General features: G+C 52.7%; 1 protein-coding gene across 2 annotated transcripts in view; it reads left to right on the forward strand.

Moving 5' to 3' along the window:
* The first annotated feature begins 809 nt into the window (after positions 1-809).
* The window catches only part of LOC147083144 (uncharacterized), a 74,802-nt gene continuing 53,814 nt past the window's right edge, over positions 810-21,797 (forward strand). The window contains exons 1-2 of one of the 2 annotated variants that reach the window (XM_085980228.1): positions 810-1,186; positions 1,264-1,428. The gene's annotated coding sequence lies outside the window, so the exon portion shown is untranslated. The remainder of the gene's footprint in view (positions 1,187-1,263; positions 1,429-21,797) is intronic. The other variant, XM_085980227.1, reaches the window with a different exon arrangement.

The following is a 21,797-nucleotide window of genomic DNA, read 5'->3' on the forward strand; positions in this document are numbered from 1 at the left end:
GGACTAGCGCCGGCTGATTGTCTGATCCGCAGGGCAGCGAGTTTCTCCAGTCCCTTGTTCAGGGCCCGGGGTGGCTGTGGGCCTTTATACCCCGCATTGGACACAAGGCTCTTTGTCTCAGGCATATGGTGACGTCGCACTGAAACTTTCCTCCCTCCTTTACAAAGATGGCTGCCGGTAACCTGGGCCTGTATATGTTCCGATGTAGTCCTCCCACCACTGGGAGCGACAGTGATCCGTTCGTGCGACATAGCTGTACCGCGCAGGCGTAGTACCGCTCCCTTTCCTCTCTCTCTCTCTCTCTCGCGCAGGCGCAGTGCCGCTCCCTTGCTCCCTCCCGCGCAGGTGCAGTGCCGCTGCCCTGCCGTCCGGCGCAGGCGCAGTGCAGCTCCCTTTCTCCCTCTCCCGCGCAGGCGCAGTGCCGCTCCCCTGCCCTCCGGCGCAGGCGCAGTGCCGCTCCCTTTCTCCCTCCCGCGCAGGTGCAGTGCCGCTCCCCTGCCCTCCGGCGCAGGCGCAGTGCCGCTCCCCTGCCCTCCGGCGCAGGCGCAGTGCCGCTCCCCTGCCCTCCGGCGCAGGCGCAGTGCCGCTCCCCTGCCCTCCGGCGCAGGCGCAGTGCCGCTCCCCTGCCCTCCGGCGCAGGCGCAGTGCTGCTCCCCTGCCCTCCGGCGCAGGCGCAGTGCCGCTCCCCTGCACTCCGGCGCAGGCGCAGTGCCGCTTCCCTGCACTCCGGCGCAGGCGCAGTGCCGCTCCCCTGTACTCCTTCGCATGCGCAGTGCCGCTCCCCAGCACGCAGGCGTAGTGCCGCTCCCCTGCCCTCCGGCGCAGGCGCAGTGCCGCTCCCCTGCTGTGTGCCGGGCCGGGCGGCGCGGGTTGATCGGTGCGTGAGGGTCAGACACAGGCTGGTTGCCCGGGTTACAGGGCCCGTTCTGTGACTGAGGGAACTCGGCCCGACAGCGGCTACTCAGCCCCGAGTTTAGATCACAGTGAGGGAGGGTCATCGCTCCGGGAAGTAACTCCGCACAGAAAATGGCGCATTTCCGCCGAGAGCTGTGAGAATGGGGGAGTCTCAGGAGGCCGGAAATTGACTGTGAGCAAAATCTCCAAACTAAACACACAGCCCCGCAACTGGGGATCTGAGCAAAGGCACAAATTCAAACAAATACTCCGCCTTCACATTGGATTATTAGTAAGCAGATTAAAAGTCTACATTACATTAATTCACGCTTTCAATATTGTTCTTATTTTCTGCTTTGCCACAATTAGATCTCCCGGTGAATGATGGTGTGATTGACGAAGGTGCTCACCTCGAAGTAAACAGGGATTGTCGACTGAGGAACAACAGCCAGTTAACCAGCACAGGATTGTGAGCACCAACCGGAGAGAACCCTTCCGATTCAAAGAGCTTTCAGAGATTGACTGTGGAACAAGGTAAGAGAGAGTCCCATTGACTCAGATACACACTGGTCCTGGAGATGGACTGGGGGGAAAGGTCAGAGAAAGTCCCATTGACTCAGATACACACTGGTCCTGGAGATGGACTGGGGAGAAAGGTCAGAGAGAGTCCCATTGACTCAGATACACACTGGTCCTGGAGATGGACTGGGGAGAAAGGCCAGAGAGAGTCCCATTGACTCAGATACACACTGGTCCTGGAGATGGACTGGGGAGAAAGGTCAGAGAGAGTCCCATTGACTCAGATACACACTGGTCCTGGAGATGGACTGGGGAGAAAGGTCAGAGAGAGACCCATTGACTCAGATACACACTGGTCCTGGAGATGGACTGGGGAGAAAGGTCAGAGAGAATCCCATTGACTCAGATACACACTGGTCCTGGAGATGGACCGGGGAGAAAGGTCAGAGAGAGTCCCATTGACTCAGATACACACTGGTCCTGGAGATGGACTGGGGAGAAAGGTCAGAGAGAGTCCCATTGACTCAGATACACACTGGCCCTGGAGATAGACTGGGGAGAAAGGTCAGAGAGAGTCCCACTGACTCAGATACACACTGGTCCTGGAGATAGACTGGGGAGAAAGGTCAGAGAGAGTCCCATTGACTCAGATACACACTGGTCCTGGAGATGGACTGGGGAGAAAGGTCAGAGAGAGTCCCATTGACTCAGATACACACTGGTCCTGGAGATGGACTGGGGAGAAAGGTCAGAGAGAGTCCCATTGACTCAGATACACACTGGCCCTGGAGATAGACTGGGGAGAAAGGTCAGAGAGAGTCCCACTGACTCAGATACACACTGGTCCTGGAGATAGACTGGGGAGAAAGGTCAGAGAGAGTCCCATTGACTCAGATACACACTGGTCCTGGAGATGGACTGGGGAGAAAGGTCAGAGAGAGTCCCATTGACTCAGATACACACTGGTCCTGGAGATGGACTGGGGAGAAAGGTCAGAGAGTCCCATTGACTCAGATACACACTGGTCCTGGAGATGGACTGGGGAGAAAGGTCAGAGAGAGTCCCATTGACTCAGATACACACTGGTCCTGGAGATGGACTGGGGAGAAAGGTCAGAGAGTCCCATTGACTCAGATACACACTGGTCCTGGAGATGGACTGGGGAGAAAGGTCAGAGAGAGTCCCATTGACTCAGATACACACTGGTCCTGGAGATGGACTGGGGAGAAAGGTCAGAGAGAGTCCCATTGACTCAGATACACACTGGTCCTGGAGATGGACTGGGGAGAAAGGTCAGAGAGTCCCATTGACTGAGATACACACTGGTCCTGGAGATGGACTGGGGAGAAAGGTCAGAGAGTCCCATTGACTCAGATACACACTGGTCCTGGAGATGGACTGGGGAGAAAGGTCAGAGAGTCCCATTGACTCAGATACACACTGGTCCTGGAGATGGACTGGGGAGAAAGGTCAGAGAGAGTCCCATTGACTCAGATACACTCTGGTCCTGGAGATGGACTGGGGAGAAAGGTCAGAGAGAGTCCCATTGACTCAGATACACTCTGGTCCTGGAGATGGACTGGGGAGAAAGGTCAGAGAGAGTCCCATTGACTCAGATACACACTGGTCCTGGAGATGGACTGGGGAGAAAGGTCAGAGAGAGTCCCATTGACTCAGATACACACTGGTCCTGGAGATGGACTGGGGAGAAAGGTCAGAGAGTCCCATTGACTCAGATACACACTGGTCCTGGAGATAGACTGGGGAGAATGGTCAGAGAGAGTCCCACTGACTCGGATACACACTGGTCCTGGAGATGGACTGGGGAGAAAGGTCAGAGAGAGTCCTATTGACTCAGATACACACTGGTCCTGGAGATAGACTGGGGAGAAAGGTCAGAGAGAGTCCCATTGACTCAGATACACACTGGTCCTGGAGATGGACTGGGGAGAAAGGTCAGAGAGAGTCCCATTGACTCAGATACACACTGGTCCTGGAGATGGACTGGGGAGAAAGGTCAGAGAGAGTCCCATTGACTCAGATACACACTGGTCCTGGAGATGGACTGGGGAGAAAGGTCAGAGAGAGTCCCATTGACTCAGATACACACTGGTCCTGGAGATGGACTGGGGAGAAAGGTCAGAGAGGGTCCCATTGACTCAGAAAGACAGTGGTCCTGGAGATGGATTGGGGAGAAAGGTCAGAGAGTCGCATTGACTCAGATACACACTGGTCCTGGAGATGGACTGTGGAGAAAGGTCAGAGAGAGTGCCATTGACTCAGATACACACTGGTCCTGGACATGGACTGGGGAGAAAGGTCAGAGAGAGTCCCATTCACTCAGATACACACTGGTCCTGGAGATGGACTGGGGAGAAAGGTCAGAGAGAGTCCCATTGACTCAGATACACACTGGTCCTGGAGATGGACTGGGGAGGAAGGTCAGAGAGTATCATTGACTCAGATACACACTGACCTGGAGATGGACTGGGGAGAAAGGTCAGAGAGAGTGCCATTGACTCAGATACACACTGGTCCTGGACATGGACTGGGGAGAAAGGTCAGAGAGAGTCCCATTCACTCAGATACACACTGGTCCTGGAGATGGACTGGGGAGAAAGGTCAGAGAGAGTCCCATTGACTCAGATACACACTGGTCCTGGAGATGGACTGGGGAGGAAGGTCAGAGAGTATCATTGACTCAGATACACACTGGTCCTGGAGATGGACTGGGGAGAAAGGTCAGAGAGAGTGCCTTTGACTCAGATACACACTGGTCCTGGAGATGGACTGGGGAGAAAGTTCAGAGAGAGTCCCATTGACTTAGATACACACTAGTCCTGGAGATGGACCGGGGAGAAAGATCAGAGAGAATCCCATTGACTCAGATACACACTGGTGCTGGAGATGGACCGGGGAGAAAGGTCAGAGAGAGTCCCATTGACTCAGATACACACTGGTCCTGGAGATGGACTGGGGAGAAAGGTCAGAGAGTCCCAATGACTCAGATACACACTGGTCCTGGAGATGGACTGGGGAGAAAGGTCAGAGAGAGTCCCATTGACTCAGATACACACTGGTCCTGGAGATGGACTGGGGAGAAAGGTCAGAGAGAGTCCCAATGACTCAGATACACACTGGTCCTGGAGATGGACTGGGGAGAAAGGTCAGAGAGTCCCAATGACTCAGATACGCACTGGTCCTGGAGATGGACTGGGGAAAAAGATCAGAGAGAGTCCCATTGACTCAGATACACACTGGTCCTGGAGATGGACCGGGGAGAAAGGTCAGAGAGAGTCCCATTGACTCAGATACACACTGGTCCTGGAGATGGACTGGGGAGAAAGGTCAGAGAGTCCCATTGACTCAGATACACACTGGTCCTGGAGATGGACTGGGGAGAAAGGTCAGAGAGGGTCCCATTGACTCAGATACACACTGGTCCTGGAGATGGATTGGGGAGAAAGGTCAGAGAGTCCCATTGACTCAGATACACACTGGTCCTGGAGATGGACTGGGGAGAAAGGTCAGAGAGAGTCCCATTGACTCAGATACACACTGGTCCTGGAGATGGACCGGGGAGAAAGGTCAGAGAGAGTCCCATTGACTCAGATACACACTGGTCCTGGAGATGGACTGGGGAAAAAGATCAGAGAGAGTCCCATTGACTGATACACACTGGTCCTGGAGATGGACTGGGGAGAAAGGTCAGAGAGAGTCCCATTGACTCAGATACACACTGGTCCTGGAGATGGACTGGAGAGAAAGGCCAGAGAGAGTCCCATTGACTCAGATACACACTGGTCCTGGAGATGGACTGGGGAGAAAGGTCAGAGAGAGTCCCATTGACTCAGATACACACTGGTCCTGGAGATAGACTGGGGAGAAAGGTCAGAGAGGGTCCCAGTGACTCAGATACACACTGGTCCTGGAGATGGACTGGGGAGAAAGGTCAGAGAGGGTCCCATTGACTCAGATAGACACTGGTCCTGGAGATGGATTGGGGAGAAAGGTCAGAGAGTCGCATTGACTCAGATACACACTGGTCCTGGAGATGGACTGGAGAGAAAGGTGAGAGAGAGTCGCATTGACTCAGATACACACTGGTCCTGGAGATGGATTGGAGAGAAAGGTGAGAGAGTGTCCCATTGACTGAGATACACACTGGTCCTGGAGCTGGACTGGGGAGAAAGGTGAGAGAGTGTCCCATTGACTCAGATACACACTGGTCCTGGAGCTGGACTGGGGAGAAAGGTGAGAGAGTGTCCCATTGACTCAGATACACACTCATCCTGGAGATGGACTTGGGAGAAAGGTCAGAGAGAGTCCCATTGACTCAGATAAGAACATCAGAACATAAGAAATAGGAGCAGGAGTAGGCCAATTGGCCCCTCGAGCCTGCTCCGCCATTCAATTATATCATGGCTGATCTGATCCTAACCGCCAATCCACTATCACAGAACCATCTCCTGAATCTAACAGAATTAGACACACGAAATAGGAGTAGGATCAGGCTACACGGCCCCTGGGCCCGCTCCGCCACCCACAGGGCCATGACCGATCCGAACCTAGACTCATGTCCAAATTCCTGCCCGCTCCCCGAAACCCTTAATTCCCTTTACTTCGAGGAAACTGTCTATTTCTGTTTTAAATTTATGTAATGATGTAGCTTCTACATCTTTTTGGGGCAGCATATTCCATGGACCTACCATCCTCTGAGTGAAGTAGTTCCTCCTCATCTCAGTTTTGAAAGAGCAGCCCCTTATTCTAAGACTATGCCCCCTAGTTCTAGTTTCACCCATCATCGGGAACATCCTCCCCGCATCCACCCGATCCAACCCCTTCACAATCTTGGGACTGGGGAGAAAGCTCAGAGAGAGCCCCATTGACTCAGATACACACTGGTCCTGGAACTGGACTGGGGAGGAAGGTCAGAGAGAGTCCCATTGACCCAGATACACACTGGTCCTGGAAATGGACTAGGGAGAAAGGTCAGAGCGAGTCCCATTGACTCAGATACACACTGGTCCTGGAGATGGACCGGGGAGAAAGGTCAGAGAGAGTCCCATTTACTCAGATACACACTGGTCTTGGAGATGGACTGGGGAGAAAGGTCAGAGAGTCCCATTGACTCAGATACACACTGGTCCTGGAGATGGACTGGGGAGAAAGGTCAGAGAGTCCCATTGACTCAGATACACACTGGTCCTGGAGATAGACTGGGGAGAAAGGTCAGAGAGGCCCATTGACTCAGATACACACTGGTCCTGGAGATGGACTGGGGAGAAAGGTCAGAGAGTCCCATTGACTCAGATACACACTGGTCCTGGAGATGGACTGGGGAGAAAGGTCAGAGAGAGTCCCATTGACTCAGATACACACTGGTCCTGGAGATGGACTGGGGAGAAAGGTCAGAGAGAGTCCCATTGACTCAGATACACACTGGTCCTGGTGATGGACTGGGGAGAAAGGTCAGAGAGAGTCCCATTGACTCAGATACACACTGGTCCTGGAGATGGACTGGGGAGAAAGGTCAGAGAGAGTCCCATTGACTCAGATACACACTGGTCCTGGAGATGGACTGGGGAGAAAGGTCAGAGAGAGTCCCATTGACTCAGATACACACTGGTCCTGGAGATGGACTGGGGAGAAAGGTCAGAGAGAGTCCCATTGACTCAGATACATACTGGTCCTGGAGATAGACTGGGGAGAAAGGTCAGAGAGGGTCCCATTGACTCAGATACACACTGGTCTTGGAGATGGACTGGGGAGAAAGGTCAGAGAGAGTCCCATTGACTCAGATACACACTGGTCCTGGAGATGGACCGGGGAGAAAGGTCAGAGAGAGTCCCATTGACTCAGATACACACTGGTCCTGGAGATCGACTGGGAAGAAAGGTCAGAGAGAGTCCCATTGACTCAGATACACACTGGTCCTGGAGATGGACTGGGGAGAAAGGTCAGAGAGAGTCCCATTGACTCAGATACACACTGGTCCTGGAGATGGACCGGGGAGAAAGGTCAGAGAGAGTGCGATTGACTCAGATACACACTGGTCCTGGAGATGGACTGGGGAGAAAGGTCAGAGAGTCCCATTGACTCAGATACACACTGGTCCTGGAGATGGACTGGGGAGAAAGGTCAGAGAGAGTCCCATTGACTCAGATACACACTGGTCCTGGAGATGGACTGGGGAGAAAGGTCAGAGAGTCCCATTGACTCAGATACACACTGGTCTTGGAGATGGACTGGGGTAGAAAGGTCAGAGAGAGTCCCATTGACTCAGATACACACTGGTCCTGGAGATGGACTGGGGAGAAAGGTCAGAGAGTCCCATTGACTCAGATACACACTGGTCCTGGAGATGGACTGGGGAGAAAGGTCAGAGAGAGTCCCATTGACTCAGATACACACTGGTCCTGGAGATGGACTTGGGAGAAAGGTCAGAGAGAGTCCCATTGACTCAGATAAGAACATCAGAACATAAGAAATAGGAGCAGGAGTAGGCCAATTGGCCCCTCGAGCCTGCTCCGCCATTCAATTATATCATGGCTGATCTGATCCTAACCGCCAATCCACTATCACAGAACCATCTCCTGAATCTAACAGAATTAGACACACGAAATAGGAGTAGGATCAGGCTACACGGCCCCTGGGCCCGCTCCGCCACCCACAGGGCCATGACCGATCCGAACCTAGACTCATGTCCAAATTCCTGCCCGCTCCCCGTAACCCTTAATTCCCTTTACTTCGAGGAAACTGTCTATTTCTGTTTTAAATTTATGTAATGATGTAGCTTCTACATCTTTTTGGGGCAGCATATTCCATGGACCTACCATCCTCTGAGTGAAGTAGTTCCTCCTCATCTCAGTTTTGAAAGAGCAGCCCCTTATTCTAAGACTATGCCCCCTAGTTCTAGTTTCACCCATCATCGGGAACATCCTCCCCGCATCCACCCGATCCAACCCCTTCACAATCTTGGGACTGGGGAGAAAGCTCAGAGAGAGTCCCATTGACTCAGATACACACTGGTCCTGGAGCTGGACTGGGGAGGAAGGTCAGAGAGAGTCCCATTGACCCAGATACACACTGGTCCTGGAAATGGACTAGGGAGAAAGGTCAGAGCGAGTCCCATTGACTCAGATACACACTGGTCGTGGAGATAGACTGGGGAGAAAGGTCAGAGAGGGTCCCATTGACTCAGATACACAGTGGTCCTGGAGATGGACTGGGGAGAAAGGTCAGAGAGAGTCCCATTGACTCAGATACACACTGGTCCTGGAGATGGACTGGGGAGAAAGGTCAGAGAGAGTCCTATTGACTCAGATACACACTGGTCCTGGAGATAGACTGGGGAGAAAGGTCAGAGAGAGTCCCATTGACTCAGATACACACTGGTCCTGGAGATGGACTGGGGAGAAAGGTCAGAGAGAGTCCCATTGACTCAGATACACACTGGTCCTGGAGATGGACTGGGGAGAAAGGTCAGAGAGAGTCCCATTGACTCAGATACACACTGGTCCTGGAGATGGACTGGGGAGAAAGGTCAGAGAGAGTCCCATTGACTCAGATACACACTGGTCCTGGAGATGGACTGGGGAGAAAGGTCAGAGAGGGTCCCATTGACTCAGAAAGACAGTGGTCCTGGAGATGGATTGGGGAGAAAGGTCAGAGAGTCGCATTGACTCAGATACACACTGGTCCTGGAGATGGACTGTGGAGAAAGGTCAGAGAGAGTGCCATTGACTCAGATACACACTGGTCCTGGACATGGACTGGGGAGAAAGGTCAGAGAGAGTCCCATTCACTCAGATACACACTGGTCCTGGAGATGGACTGGGGAGAAAGGTCAGAGAGAGTCCCATTGACTCAGATACACACTGGTCCTGGAGATGGACTGGGGAGGAAGGTCAGAGAGTATCATTGACTCAGATACACACTGACCTGGAGATGGACTGGGGAGAAAGGTCAGAGAGTCCCATTGACTCAGATACCCACTGGTCCTGGAGATGGACTGGGGAGAAAGTTCAGAGAGAGTCCCATTGACTCAGATACACACTGACCTGGAGATGGACTGGGGAGAAAGGTCAGAGAGGGTCCCATTGACTCAGATACACACTGGTCCTGGAGATGGACTGGGGAGAAAGTTCAGAGAGAGTCCCATTGACTCAGATACACACTGGTCCTGGAGATGGACCGGGGAGAAAGGTCAGAGAGTCCCATTGACTCAGATACACACTGGTCCTGGAGATGGACTGGGGAGAAAGGTCAGAGAGTCTCATTGACTCCGATACACACTGGTCCTGGAGATGGACCGGGGAGAAAGGTCAGAGAGAGTCCCATTGACTCAGATACACACTGGTCCTGGAGATGGACTGGGGAGAAAGGTCAGAGAGGGTCCCATTGACTCAGATACACACTGGTCCTGGAGATGGACTGGGGAGAAAGGTCAGAGAGAGTCCCATTGACTCAGATACACACTGGTCCTGGAGATGGACTGTGGAGAAAGGTCAGAGAGAGTCCCATTGACTCAGATACACACTGGTCCTGGAGATGGACTGGGGAGAAAGGTCAGAGAGAGTCCCATTGACTCAGATACACACTGGTCCTGGAGATGGACTGGGGAGAAAGGTCAGAGAGAGTCCCATTGACTCAGATACACTCTGGTCCTGGAGATGGACTGGGGAGAAAGGTCAGAGAGAGTCCCATTGACTCAGATACACACTGGTGCTGGAGATAGACTGGGGAGAAAGGTCAGAGAGGGTCCCAGTGACTCAGATAAACACTGGTCCTGGAGATGGACTGGGGAGAAAGGTCAGAGAGAGTCCCATTGACTCAGATACACACTGGTCCTGGAGATGGACTGGGGAAAAAGATCAGAGAGAGTCCCATTGACTGATACACACTGGTCCTGGAGATGGACTGGGGAGAAAGGTCAGAGAGAGTCCCATTGACTCAGATACACACTGGTCCTGGAGATGGACTGGGGAGAAAGGTCAGAGAGAGTCCCATTGACTCAGATACGCACTGGTCCTGGAGATGGACCGGGGAGAAAGGTCAGAGAGAGTCCCATTGACTCAGATACACACTGGTGCTGGAGATAGACTGGGGAGAAAGGTCAGAGAGGGTCCCAGTGACTCAGATAAACACTGGTCCTGGAGATGGACTGGGGAGAAAGGTCAGAGAGAGTCCCATTGACTCAGATACACACTGGTCCTGGAGATGGACTGGGGAAAAAGATCAGAGAGAGTCCCATTGACTGATACACACTGGTCCTGGAGATGGACTGGGGAGAAAGGTCAGAGAGAGTCCCATTGACTCAGATACACACTGGTCCTGGAGATGGACTGGAGAGAAAGGCCAGAGAGAGTCCCATTGACTCAGATACACACTGGTCCTGGAGATGGACTGGGGAGAAAGGTCTGAGAGAGTCCCATTGACTCAGATACACACTCGTCCTGGACATGGACTGGGGAGAAAGGTCAGAGAGAGTCCCATTGACTCAGATACACACTGGTCCTGGAGATAGACTGGGGAGAAAGGTCAGAGAGGGTCCCAGTGACTCAGATAAACACTGGTCCTGGAGATGGACTGGGGAGAAAGGTCAGAGAGGGTCCCATTGACTCAGATAGACACTGGTCCTGGAGATGGATTGGGGAGAAAGGTCAGAGAGTCGCATTGACTCAGATACACACTGGTCCTGGAGATGGACTGGAGAGAAAGGTGAGAGAGAGTCGCATTGACTCAGATACACACTGGTCCTGGAGATGGATTGGAGAGAAAGGTGAGAGAGTGTCCCATTGACTGAGATACACACTGGTCCTGGAGCTGGACTGGGGAGAAAGGTGAGAGAGTGTCCCATTGACTCAGATACACACTGGTCCTGGAGCTGGACTGGGGAGAAAGGTGAGAGAGTGTCCCATTGACTCAGATACACACTCATCCTGGAGATGGACTTGGGAGAAAGGTCAGAGAGAGTCCCATTGACTCAGATAAGAACATCAGAACATAAGAAATAGGAGCAGGAGTAGGCCAATTGGCCCCTCGAGCCTGCTCCGCCATTCAATTATATCATGGCTGATCTGATCCTAACCGCCAATCCACTATCACAGAACCATCTCCTGAATCTAACAGAATTAGACACACGAAATAGGAGTAGGATCAGGCTACACGGCCCCTGGGCCCGCTCCGCCACCCACAGGGCCATGACCGATCCGAACCTAGACTCATGTCCAAATTCCTGCCCGCTCCCCGAAACCCTTAATTCCCTTTACTTCGAGGAAACTGTCTATTTCTGTTTTAAATTTATGTAATGATGTAGCTTCTACATCTTTTTGGGGCAGCATATTCCATGGACCTACCATCCTCTGAGTGAAGTAGTTCCTCCTCATCTCAGTTTTGAAAGAGCAGCCCCTTATTCTAAGACTATGCCCCCTAGTTCTAGTTTCACCCATCATCGGGAACATCCTCCCCGCATCCACCCGATCCAACCCCTTCACAATCTTGGGACTGGGGAGAAAGCTCAGAGAGAGTCCCATTGACTCAGATACACACTGGTCCTGGAACTGGACTGGGGAGGAAGGTCAGAGAGAGTCCCATTGACCCAGATACACACTGGTCCTGGAAATGGACTAGGGAGAAAGGTCAGAGCGAGTCCCATTGACTCAGATACACACTGGTCCTGGAGATGGACCGGGGAGAAAGGTCAGAGAGAGTCCCATTTACTCAGATACACACTGGTCTTGGAGATGGACTGGGGAGAAAGGTCAGAGAGTCCCATTGACTCAGATACACACTGGTCCTGGAGATGGACTGGGGAGAAAGGTCAGAGAGTCCCATTGACTCAGATACACACTGGTCCTGGAGATAGACTGGGGAGAAAGGTCAGAGAGGCCCATTGACTCAGATACACACTGGTCCTGGAGATGGACTGGGGAGAAAGGTCAGAGAGTCCCATTGACTCAGATACACACTGGTCCTGGAGATGGACTGGGGAGAAAGGTCAGAGAGAGTCCCATTGACTCAGATACACACTGGTCCTGGAGATGGACTGGGGAGAAAGGTCAGAGAGAGTCCCAATGACTCAGATACACACTGGTCCTGGAGATAGACTGGGGAGAAATGTCAGAGAGAGTCCCATTGACTCAGATACACACTGGTCCTGGTGATGGACTGGGGAGAAAGGTCAGAGAGAGTCCCATTGACTCAGATACACACTGGTCCTGGAGATGGACTGGGGAGAAAGGTCAGAGAGAGTCCCATTGACTCAGATACACACTGGTCCTGGTGATGGACTGGGGAGAAAGGTCAGAGAGAGTCCCATTGACTCAGATACACACTGGTCCTGGAGATGGACTGGGGAGAAAGGTCAGAGAGAGTCCCATTGACTCAGATACACACTGGTCCTGGAGATGGACCGGGGAGAAAGGTCAGAGAGTGTCCCATTGACTCAGATACACACTGGTCCTGGAGATGGACTGGGGAGAAAGGTCAGAGTGAGTCCCATTGACTCAGACACACACTGGTCCTGGAGATGGACCGGGGAGAAAGGTCAGAGAGTCCCATTGACTCAGATACACACTGGTCCTGGAGATGGACTGGGGAGAAAGGTCAGAGAGTCCCATTGACTCAGATACACACTGGTCTTGGAGATGGACTGGGGTAGAAAGGTCAGAGAGAGTCCCATTGACTCAGATACACACTGGTCCTGGAGATGGACTGGGGAGAAAGGTCAGAGAGTCCCATTGACTCAGATACACAGTGGTCCTGGAAATGGACTAGGGAGAAAGGTCAGAGCGAGTCCCATTGACTCAGATACACACTGGTCGTGGAGATAGACTGGGGAGAAAGGTCAGAGAGGGTCCCATTGACTCAGATACACAGTGGTCCTGGAGATGGACTGGGGAGAAAGGTCAGAGAGAGTCCCATTGACTCAGATACGCACTGGTCCTGGAGATGGACCGCGGAGAAAGGTCAGAGAGAGTCCCATTGACTCAGATACGCACTGGTCCTGGAGATGGACTGGAGAGAAAGGCCAGAGAGAGTCCCATTGACTCAGATACACACTGGTCCTGGAGATGGACTGGGGAGAAAGGTCAGAGAGAGTCCCATTGAGTCAGATACACACTGGTCCTGGAGATAGACTGGGGAGAAAGGCCAGAGAGAGTCCCATTGACTCAGATACACACCGGTCCTGGAGATGGACTGGGGAGAAAGGTCAGAGAGAGTCCCATTGACTCAGATACACACTGGTCCTGGAGATGGACTGGGGAGAAAGGTCAGAGAGAGTCCCATTGACTCAGATACACACTGGTCCTGGACATGGACTGGGGAGAAAGGTCAGAGAGAGTCCCATTGACTCAGATACACACTGGTCCTGGAGATAGACTGGGGAGAAAGGTCAGAGAGGGTCCCATTGACTCAGATACACACTGGTCCTGGAGATAGACTGGGGAGAAAGGTCAGAGAGGGTCCCATTGACTCAGATACACACTGGTCCTGGAGATGGACTGGGGAGAAAGGTCAGAGAGAGTCCCATTGACTCAGATACACACTGGTCCTGGTGATGGACTGGGGAGAAAGGTCAGAGAGTATCATTGACTCAGATACACACTGGTCTTGGAGATGGACTGGGGTAGAAAGGTCAGAGAGAGTCCCATTGACTCAGATACACACTGGTCCTGGAGATGGACGGGGGAGAAAGGTCAGAGAGAGTCCCATTGACTCAGATACACACTGGTCCTGGAGATGGACTGGGGAGAAAGGTCAGAGAGTATCATTGACTCAGATACACACTGGTCCTGGAGATGGACTGGGGAGAAAGGTCAGAGAGAGTCCCATTGACTCAGATACACACTGGTCCTGGTGATGGACTGGGGAGAAAGGTCAGAGAGTATCATTGACTCAGATACACACTGGTCCTGGAGATGGACTGGGGAGAAAGGTCAGAGAGAGTCCCATTGACTCAGATACACACTGGTCCTGGAGATGGACTGGGGTAGAAAGGTCAGAGAGAGTCCCATTGACTCAGATACACACTGGTCCTGGAGATGGACGGGGGAGAAAGGTCAGAGAGAGTCCCATTGACTCAGATACACACTGGTCCTGGAGATGGACTGGGGAGAAAGGTCAGAGAGTCCCATTGACTCAGATACACACTGGTCCTGGAGATGGACTGGGGAGAAAGGTCAGAGAGAGTCCCATTGACTCAGATACACACTGGTCCTGGAGATGGACTGGGGAGAAAGGTCAGAGAGAGTCCCATTGACTCAGATACACACTGGTCCTGGAGATAGACTGGGGAGAAAGGTCAGAGAGAGTCCCATTGACTCAGATACACACTGGTCCTGGAGATGGACTGGAGAGAAAGGTGAGAGAGTGCCCCATTGACTCAGATACACACTGGTCCTGGAGATGGACCGGGGAGAAAGGTCAGAGAGAGTCCCATTGACTCAGATACACACTGGTCCTGGAGATGGACTGGGGAGAAAGGTCAGAGAGAGTCCCAATGACTCAGATACACACTGGTCCTGGAGATGGACTGGGGAGAAAGGTCAGAGAGAGTCCCATTGACTCAGATACACACTGGTCCTGGACATGGACTGGGGAGAAAGGTCAGAGAGAATCCCATTGACTCAGATACACACTGGTCCTGGAGATAGACTGGGGAGAAAGGTCAGAGAGGGTCCCATTGACTCAGATACACACTGGTCGTGGAGATAGACTGGGGAGAAAGGTCAGAGAGGGTCCCATTGACTCAGATACACAGTGGTCCTGGAGATGGACTGGGGAGAAAGGTCAGAGAGAGTCCCATTGACTCAGATACGCACTGGTCCTGGAGATGGACCGCGGAGAAAGGTCAGAGAGAGTCCCATTGAGTCAGATACACACTGGTCCTGGAGATAGACTGGGGAGAAAGGCCAGAGAGAGTCCCATTGACTCAGATACACACCGGTCCTGGAGATGGACTGGGGAGAAAGGTCAGAGAGAGTCCCATTGACTCAGATACACACTGGTCCTGGAGATGGACTGGGGAGAAAGGTCAGAGAGAGTCCCATTGACTCAGATACACACTGGTCCTGGACATGGACTGGGGAGAAAGGTCAGAGAGAGTCCCATTGACTCAGATACACACTGGTCCTGGAGATAGACTGGGGAGAAAGGTCAGAGAGGGTCCCATTGACTCAGATACACACTGGTCCTGGAGATAGACTGGGGAGAAAGGTCAGAGAGGGTCCCATTGACTCAGATACACACTGGTCCTGGAGATGGACTGGGGAGAAAGATCAGACAGAGGCCCATTGACTGATACACACTGGTCCTGGAGATGGACTGGGGAGAAAGGTCAGAGAGAGTCCCATTGACTCAGATACACACTGGTCCTGGAGATGGACTGGGGAGAAAGGTCAGAGAGAGTCCCATTGACTCAGATACGCACTGGTCCTGGAGATGGACCGCGGAGAAAGGTCAGAGAGAGTCCCATTGACTCAGATACGCACTGGTCCTGGAGATGGACTGGAGAGAAAGGCCAGAGAGAGTCCCATTGACTCAGATACACACTGGTCCTGGAGATGGACTGGGGAGAAAGGTCAGAGAGAGTCCCATTGACTCAGATACACACTGGTCCTGGAGATGGACTGGGGAGAAAAGTCAGAGAGAGTCCCATTGACTCAGATACACACTGGTCCTGGAGATGGACTGGGGAGAAAAGTCAGAGAGAGTCCCATTGACTCAGATACACACTGGTCCTGGAGATGGACTGGGGAGAAAGGTCAGAGAGAGTCCCATTGACTCAGATACACACTGGTCCTGGAGATAGACTGGGGAGAAAGGTCAGAGAGGGTCCCAGTGACTCAGATACACACTGGTCCTGGAGATGGACTGGGGAGAAAGGTCAGAGAGGGTCCCATTGACTCAAATACACACTGGTCCTGGAGATGGACTGGGGAGATAGGTCAGAGAGAGTCCCATTGACTCACATACACACTGGTCCTGGAAATGGACTTGGGAGAAAGGTCAGAGAGAGTCCCATTCACTCAGATACACACTGGTCCTGGAGATGGACTGGGGAGAAAGGTCAGAGAGAGTCCCATTGACTCAGATACACACTGGTCCTGGAGATAGACTGGGGAGAAAGGTCAGAGAGGGTCCCATTGATTCAGATACACACTGGTCCTGGAGATGGACTGGGGAGAAAGGTCAGAGAGAGTCCCATTGACTCAGATACACACTGGTCCTGGAGATGGACTGGGGAGAAAGGTCAGAGAGGGTCCCATTGATTCAGATACACACTGGTCCTGGAGATGGACTGGGGAGAAAGGTCAGAGAGAGTCCCATTGACTCAGATACACACTGGTCCTGGAGATGGACTGGGGAGAAAGGTCAGAGAGAGTCCCATTGACTCAGATACACACTGGTCCTGGAGATGGACTGGGGAGAAAGGTCAGAGAGAGTCCCATTGACTCAGATACACACTGGTCCTGGAGATGGACTGGGGAGAAAGGTCAGAGAGGGTCCCATTGACTCAGAAAGACAGTGGTCCTGGAGATGGATTGGGGAGAAAGGTCAGAGAGTCGCATTGACTCAGATACACACTGGTCCTGGAGATGGACTGTGGAGAAAGGTGAGAGAGAGTGCCATTGACTCAGATACACACTGGTCCTGGACATGGACTGGGGAGAAAGGTCAGAGAGAGTCCCATTCACTCAGATACACTGGTCCTGGAGATGGACTGGGGAGAAAGGTCAGAGAGAGTCCCATTGACTCAGATACACACTGGTCCTGGAGATGGACTGGGGAGGAAGGTCAGAGAGTATCATTGACTCAGATACACACTGACCTGGAGATGGACTGGGGAGAAAGTTCAGAGAGAGTCCCATTGACTCAGATACACACTGGTCCTGGAGATGGACCGGGGAGAAAGGTCAGAGAGAGTCCCATTGACTCAGATACACACTGGTCCTGGAGATGGACTGGGGATAAAGATCAGAGAGAGTCCCATTGACTGATACACACTGGTCCTGGAGATGGACTGGGGAGAAAGGTCAGAGAGAGTCCCATTGACTCAGATACACACTGGTCCTGGAGATGGACTGGAGAGAAAGGCCAGAGAGAGTCCCATTGACTCAGATACACACTGGTCCTGGAGATGGACTGGGGAGAAAGGTCTGAGAGAGTCCCATTGACTCAGATACACACTCGTCCTGGACATGGACTGGGGAGAAAGGTCAGAGAGAGTCCCATTGACTCCGATACACACTGGTCCTGGAGATGGACTGGGGAGAAAGGTCAGAGAGGGTCCCAGTGACTCAGATACACACTGGTCCTGGAGATGGACTGGGGAGAAAGGTCAGAGAGGGTCCCATTGACTCAGATAGACACTGGTCCTGGAGATGGATTGGGGAGAAAGGTCAGAGAGTCGCATTGACTCAGATACACACTGGTCCTGGAGATGGACTGGGGAGAAAGGTCAGAGTGCCATTGACTCAGATACACACTGGTCCTGGACATGGACTGGGGAGAAAGGTCAGAGAGAGTCCCATTCACTCAGATACACACTGGTCCTGGAGATGGACTGGGGAGAAAGGTCAGAGAGTGCCTTTGACTCAGATAAACACTGGTCTTGGGGATGGACTGGGGAGAAAGGTCAGAGAGTCCCATTGACTCAGATACACACTGATCTGGAGATGGACTGGGGAGAAAGGTCAGAGAGAGTCCCATTGACTCAGATACGCACTGGTCCTGGAGATGGACTGGGGAGAAAGGTCAGAGAGAGTCCCATTGACTCAGATACACACTGGTCCTGGAGATGGACTGGGGAGAAAGGTCAGAGAGAATCCCATTGACTCAGATACACACTGGTGCTGGAGATGGAACGGGGAGAAACGTCAGAGAGAGTCCCATTGACTCAGATACACACTGGTCCTGGAGATCGACTGGGGAGAATGGTCAGAGAGAGTCCCATTGACTCAGATACACACTGGTCCTGGAGATCGACTGGGGAGAATGGTCAGAGAGAGTCCCATTGACTCAGATACACACTGGTCCTGGAGATCGACTGGGGAGAAAGGTCAGAGAGAGTCCCATTGACTCAGATACACACTGGTCCTGGAGATCGACTGGGGAGAATGGTCAGAGAGTCCCATTGACTCAGATACACACTGGTCCTGGAGATGGACCGGGGAGAAAGGTCAGAGAGTCCCATTGACTCAGATACACACTGATCCTGGAGATGGACTGGGGAGAAAGGTCAGAGAGAGTCCCATTGACTCAGATACACACTGGTCCTGGAGATGGACGGGGGAGAAAGGTCAGAGAGGGTCCCATTGACTCAGAAACACACTGGTCCTGGAGATGGACTGGGGAGAAAGGTCAGAGAGAGTCCCATTGACTCAGATACACACTGGTCCTGGAGATGGACTGGGGATAAAGATCAGAGAGAGTCCCATTGACTGATACACACTGGTCCTGGAGATGGACTGGGGAGAAAGGTCAGAGAGAGTCCCATTGACTCAGATACACACTGGTCCTGGAGATGGACTGGAGAGAAAGGCCAGAGAGAGTCCCATTGACTCAGATACACACTGGTCCTGGAGATGGACTGGGGAGAAAGGTCTGAGAGAGTCCCATTGATTCAGATACACACTCGTCCTGGACATGGACTGGGGAGAAAGGTCAGAGAGAGTCCCATTGACTCAGATACACACTGGTCCTGGAGATAGACTGGGGAGAAAGGTCAGAGAGGGTCCCAGTGACTCAGATACACACTGGTCCTGGAGATGGACTGGGGAGAAAGGTCAGAGAGGGTCCCATTGACTCAGATAGACACTGGTCCTGGAGATGGATTGGGGAGAAAGGTCAGAGAGTCGCATTGACTCAGATACACACTGGTCCTGGACATGGACTGGGGAGAAAGGTCAGAGAGAGTCCCATTCACTCAGATACACACTGGTCCTGGAGATGGACTGGGGAGAAAGGTCAGAGAGTGCCTTTGACTCAGATAAACACTGGTCTTGGGGATGGACTGGGGAGAAAGGTCAGAGAGTCCCATTGACTCAGATACACACTGACCTGGAGATGGACTGGGGAGAAAGGTCAGAGAGAGTCCCATTGACTCAGATACACACTGGTCCTGGAGATGGACTGGGGAGAAAGGTCAGAGAGAGTCCCATTGACTCAGATACACACTGGTCCTGGAGATGGACTGGGGAGAAAGGTCAGAGAGAGTCCCATTGACTCAGATACACTCTGGTCCTGGAGATGGACCGGGGAGAAAGGTCAGAGAGAATGCCATTGACTCAGATACACACTGGTGCTGGAGATGGAACGGGGAGAAACGTCAGAGAGAGTCCCATTGACTCAGATACACACTGGTCCTGGAGATCGACTGGGGAGAATGGTCAGAGAGAGTCCCATTGACTCAGATACACACTGGTCCTGGAGATCGACTGGGGAGAATGGTCAGAGAGAGTCCCATTGACTCAGATACACACTGGTCCTGGAGATCGACTGGGGAGAATGGTCAGAGAGAGTCCCATTGACTCAGATACACACTGGTCCTGGAGATGGACTGGGGAGAAAGGTCAGAGAGAGTCCCATTGACTCAGATACACACTGGTCCTGGAGATGGACCGGGGAGAAAGGTCAGAGAGTCCCATTGACTCAGATACACACTGATCCTGGAGATGGACTGGGGAGAAAGGTCAGAGAGAGTCCCATTGACTCAGATACACACTGGTCCTGGAGATGGACGGGGGAGAAAGGTCAGAGAGGGTCCCATTGACTCAGAAACACACTGGTCCTGGAGATGGACTGGGGAGAAAAGTCAGAGAGGGTCCCATTGACTCAGATACACACTGGTCCTGGAAATGGACCAGGGAGAAAGGTCAGAGAGAGTCCCATTCAATCAGATACACACTGGTCCTGGAGATGGACTGGGGAGAAAGGTCAGAGAGAGTCCCATTGACTCAGATACACACTGGTCCTGGAGATGGACTGGGGAGAAAGGTCAGAGAGGGTCCCATTGACTCAGATAGACACTGGTCCTGGAGATGGATTGGGGAGGAAGGTCAGAGTGTCGCATTGACTCAGATACACACTGGTCCTGGAGATGGACTGTGGAGAAAGGTCAGAGAGAGTCCCATTCACTCAGATACACACTGGCCCTGGAGATGGACTGGGGAGAAAGGTCAGAGAGTGCCTTTGACTCAGATAAACACTGGTCTTGGAGATGGACTGGGGAGAAAGCTCAGAGAGTCCCTTTGACTCAGATACACACTGGTCCTGGAGATGGACTGGGGAGAAAAGTCAGAGAGAGCCCCATTGACTCAGATACACACTGGTCCTGGAGATGGACTGGAGAGAAAGGTGAAAGAGGGCCCCATTGACTCAGATACACACTGGTCCTGGAGATGGACTGGGGAGAAAGGTCAGAGAGAGTCCCATTGACTCAGATACACACTGGTCCTGGAGATGGACTGGGGAGAAAGGTCAGAGAGAGTCCCATTGACTCAGATACACACTGGTCCTGGACATGGACTGGGGAGAAAGGTCAGAGAGAGTCCCATTGACTCAGATACACACTGGTCCTGGAGATAGACTGGGGAGAAAGGTCAGAGAGGGTACCATTGACTCAGATACACACTGGTCGTGGAGATAGACTTGGGAGAAAGGTCAGAGAGGGTCCCATTGACTAAGATACACACTGGTCCTGGAGATGGACTGGGGATAAAGATCAGACAGAGGCCCATTGACTGATACACACTGGTCCTGGAGATGGACTGGGGAGAAAGGTCAGAGAGAGTCCCATTGACTCAGATACACACTGGTCCTGGAGATGGACTGGAGAGAAAGGCCAGAGAGAGTCCCATTGACTCAGATAGACACTGGTCCTGGAGATGGATTGGGGAGAAAGGTCAGACAGTCGCATTGACTCAGATACACACTGGTCCTGGAGATGGACTGTGGAGAAAGGTCAGAGAGAGTGCCATTGACTCAGATACACACTGGTCCTGGAGATGGACTGGGGATAAAGATCAGACAGAGGCCCATTGACTCAGATACACACTGGTCCTGGAGATGGACTGGAGAGAAAGGTGAAAGAGTGCCCCATTGACTCAGATACACACTGGTCCTGGAGATGGACTGGGGAGAAAGGTCAGAGAGAATCCCATTGACTCAGATACACACTGGTCTTGGAGATGGACCGCGGAGAAAGGTCAGAGAGAGTCCCAATGACTCAGATACGCACTGGTCCTGGAGATGGACCGCGGAGAAAGGTCAGAGAGAGTCCCATTGACTCAGATACACACTGGTCCTGGAGATGGACTGGGGAGAAAGGTCAGAGAGAGTCCCATTGACTCAGATACACACTGGTCCTGGAGATG

This window comes from Somniosus microcephalus, unplaced genomic scaffold (genome assembly GCF_052327205.1).
Source record: "Somniosus microcephalus isolate GS21.2 unplaced genomic scaffold, FLI_Smic_1.0 scaffold71, whole genome shotgun sequence".
Classification (NCBI taxonomy): Eukaryota; Metazoa; Chordata; class Chondrichthyes; order Squaliformes; family Somniosidae; genus Somniosus; species Somniosus microcephalus.